The 4122-nt window shown below is 42.3% G+C and overlaps 1 long non-coding RNA gene across 1 annotated transcript; it reads left to right on the top strand.

Moving 5' to 3' along the window:
* Positions 1–731: 731 nt before the first annotated feature.
* Positions 732–1238, top strand: LOC133619391 (uncharacterized). Its single transcript, XR_009817417.1, has 3 exons — positions 732–860; positions 974–1087; positions 1161–1238. It is a non-coding gene; the product is annotated as an uncharacterized lncRNA (long non-coding RNA).
* The last annotated feature ends 2884 nt before the right edge of the window (positions 1239–4122 follow it).

The following is a 4122-nucleotide window of genomic DNA, read 5'->3' as shown; positions in this document are numbered from 1 at the left end:
GTATTTATGGCCGACCAATAAAGAGGTTTGCTCAGTAAAGTGATGGATGGAATTCATGTCCTCAAAGCGTTTCGACAGACGTTACAATATTTGAACAATGATGACGAAAACTATTTTCTCTGTCGTGTCCGTGTGTCGAAAATTGTTATGCGCTTATTTTTTTAATTTGATTTTGTGTGTGGCATAGATTTGCCGTGCGCAGAGGACGCTTGAGCAGTGCGCAATTGCACAGGCGCGCACCTTAGAGGGAACGTTGGTGCCAGGCCCCTTTTAATTGTACAATATTGCAAGGCATTTGTCAAAATAAGCAAGCATTAAATAATTATAGTTGCATATTTCTTTGACATACAAAGTCTCCAAGGCAGACGTGTATTTGAAAGTGTCCAGTAACAAACATACTGGACTTACTGCATCATCATTTTAACTTTATGATTTATTGTGCTGACTAGGTGTTGCAGATAAAAAAAATAACCACTCCATTTCAATTTAAAGACAGCATAAGCCCAGTTTAGATCCTGTGTTTGACTCATTTCCCGTGACTCAGCCTCTTCTAACATTCCACACTACAAAATAATGAAAGTGTGTACAATGATTTGTGCTAATATTGTATCAGGTTAGTATTTTCATCAGCCAACACTTGAGGGTCCTCAATGAATATTGTCAAAAGTGAAACAGTTGATTCAGGCAATGATTCTGATGCGTGTTTTTATCCAAGGCAGACAACACGTCTTTGTATGAGATTTTGAGGGATTCCATTCTGACGGAGGAGCAGCTGATTGAGAACAACTACCATGTGCAACACCCGCAGAAGGCCGGCTGTGCTGTCCTTTTTGCGGACAACAAGAAGGGCAACAATGACCGTAAGAGAGCGTTGGACAGACTTATTGCAGTAATTCTTCTCTATCACCAGAGGGCGCTTTTGTTTCCATTTGTGTTTGGCCTTTCATGAGGGCCTTTTTGTGCCTCTGAACAGCCTTCAAGAGGATTTGCTGTCGATGTGGAGCGACATACTCTGTTAGCAAAACGGGCAAACACACCCGCACAGAGGAGTGCAATTATCACTATGGCAAAGGAGTGGAGAAAAGAGGTCATTAGTTCCCTCCTCTAATCCATAAAACACAATGTCGTTGGCGCCATTTGACTTGGTTTTCATGCCACAGTGCCAGGTGGGGTGGAGACGCGCTACAGCTGCTGTCAGGGAGTCATGGGCGCACCCGGATGCCAACTTTTTAAGGTGCGGTTGTCAACTACCTGCTTCGTGTTGGCCTAAAAGACTCATTTTGATCATTTGTCACTTCCTTTTATTACAGTTGCATGTTCACGGCTCCTTCAGCCTGGAGGGATTCAAATGGACAGTCCCAAAAAGTCCCACAGATGTCAGCTGCCCAGGAATCTACGCACTCGACTGTGAAATGGTAACTTTTTATTCTTTTTAATAGAGATGTCCGATAATGGCTTTTTTGCCGATATCCGATATTGTCCAACTCTTATTTACTGATTCCGATATCAACCGATACCGATATATACAGTCGTGGAATTAACACATTATTATGCCTAATTTTGTTGCGATGCCCCACTATATGTATTAAACAATGTAACAAGCTTTTCCAAAATAAATCAACTCAAGTTATGAAAAAAATGCCAACATGGCACTGCCATATTTATTATTGAAGTCACAAAGTGCATTATTTTTTTTTAACATGCCTCAAAACAGCAGCTTGGAATTTGGGACATGCTCTCCCTGAGAGAGCATGATGAGGTTGAGGTGGGCGGGGTTAGGGTGGGCGGGGTTTAGGTGGGGGAGTAGGGGCTAGCAGGGGGTGTATATTGTAGCGTCCCGGAAGAGTTAGTGCTGCAAGGGGTTCTGGGTATTTGTTCTGTTGTGTTTATGTTGTGTTACGGTGCGGATGTTCTCCCGAAATGTGTTTGTCATTCTTGTTTGGTGTGGGTTCACAGTGTGGCGCATATTTGTAACGTTGTTAAAGTTGTTTATACGGCCACCCTCAGTGTGACCTGTATGGCTGTTGACCAAGTATGATTTGTATTCACTTGTGTGTGTGAAAAGTTGTAGATATTATGTGATTGGGCCGGCACGCAAAGGGGGTGCCTTTAAGGTTTATTGGCGCTCTGTACTTCTCCCTACGTCCGTGTCCAACCCGGTACAGCAGCGTTTTAAAAAGTCATAAATTTTACTTTTTGAAACCGATACCGATCATTTCTGATATTACATTTTAAAGCATTTATCGGCCGATAATATCGGCAGTCCGATATTATCGGACATCTCTAATTTTTAAGTTTTGTACAAGTTTAGATGTTAGTAGGTGTAAGAGCACACCCAGTATGTTGCTTTCACTTCTCCTCAATAGGCCTGGGCCGATATTCAATATATCAATTGCTTAGAGGGCTTTTTTTTTTTTTCAAGAGCCCCTCACTTCTCTGTCCATTGTCGTCATATCAGTGATGGACACTAGAGAATGTCTGTTCCTCCCCACTGTAGTTGCTCCATGGCACGGTGGTGGACACATGTGTGGTCTTTCCCCACCGCCTGGGTCCCCCGCACAGGCTGACCCTCAACAGCCTGACTGCAGAGTACCTGAGGAGAGGGGTGGGTCATCCTGGATAAAACCACAGCAGTCTTTTTAAAAAGGGAAACTAAAGGGATGTAGATGTACACAATTCCTTTTAGAAGACGCCATAATTAATTTTTTCTCCCTATCATAATACGTAAACGTAATTTTTCAGTTGAAGTGTAGATCCAACCCTTATGTTACAAATGTTTCTGCCTGCAGTGTGTGGCCATGACCAATGTTCCCTCTAAGGTGCGCGCCTGTGCAATTGCGCACTGCTCAAGCGTCCTCTGCGCATGGCAAATCCATGCCACGCACAAAATCAAATAAAAAGCGCATAACAATTTTCAACACGACACAGACACGACAGAGAAAACAGTTTTCGTCATCATTGTTCAAATATTGTAACGTCTGTCGAGACGCTTTGAGGACATGAATTCCATCTATCGCTTTACTGAGCAAAACTCTTTATTGTCGGCCATAAACACATCACCAAAACATTAGTAAAAAAAATTATATCTAGCAAAACTGGTCATTTCAAACCAGACCAAAAGCAACTTTGTTATATCAACAGCAGCCGCTCGCTCTTTCTCACTTGCGCCAACACATGCACATATGGCACTTAGCCAGTGATGCGTTTACAGCCACTCAAAAAGTCGGACAACTCCAACACCACACATAAAGTGTAATTCCAGGTCGTTACACTATTATTTACCAATCAAATGTGTGCTTATTCTAGTGTCATTTATTAGGAATCTTAATTTATAAATATTAATCATGAAATGCTGTTGGTATATTTCTAAATACTAATAAAAATATATTTTTTACAAACAGGAAGTTGCAGGAATGTACACATGATCCCCTGCTTACATTTCATTGTGCAACATGTGAATGTTTTATTGGGAACTAAATGCAATGTCTGAAAGGGGTACAATGTGGCAAATGCAAGAAACACAGCGTTGTTTCTCTCAGGTCTTTATTGTAAGACTGCCAACATGAGAATGAACAATACCACTTTAACAGTGTGCCCAAGAAGACACACAAACCACACCCATTCTGTTGAGTGTGAGCATGGTCCTAGTGCCCGCCACAAAAAATTATTTCCAAAGCAGGACCTCCACCCAGACAAGTACACAGTTCATGAAAAACAATATTTTTTGTTATTGTCATTGTAAATGGGCTTAAACACTTATATTAGAAAATAACCTCATGGAAATGACGGTTGTCATTTGATTATAATAATAAGATAATGTTGTCTGTCTATCTGTGTTGGCCCTGTGGTGAGGTAGGGACTTGTCCAGGGTGTACCCCGCCTTCCGCCCGAATGCAGCTGAGATAGGCTCCAGCACCCCCCGCGACCACGAAAGGGACAAGCGGTAGAAAATGGATGGATGGATGGAGATTGAACTTGTTATTTAGTCAGGTTTGGGACAGGTGTGCTGCTGGTGTAGCCACAGTGTGCACGTCTGATGTTGCTCACATGGGCTCCACTGAATGCTCAGGGAGTTTTTGCGTTTGCTCACACACATGAAGAATTAGAGGGAACATTGGCCAT

The sequence above is a fragment of the Nerophis lumbriciformis genome, linkage group LG20 (genome assembly GCF_033978685.3).
Source record: "Nerophis lumbriciformis linkage group LG20, RoL_Nlum_v2.1, whole genome shotgun sequence".
In the NCBI taxonomy this organism is placed as follows: domain Eukaryota; kingdom Metazoa; phylum Chordata; class Actinopteri; order Syngnathiformes; family Syngnathidae; genus Nerophis; species Nerophis lumbriciformis.
This window is presented reverse-complemented; position numbering and strand designations above follow the sequence as displayed.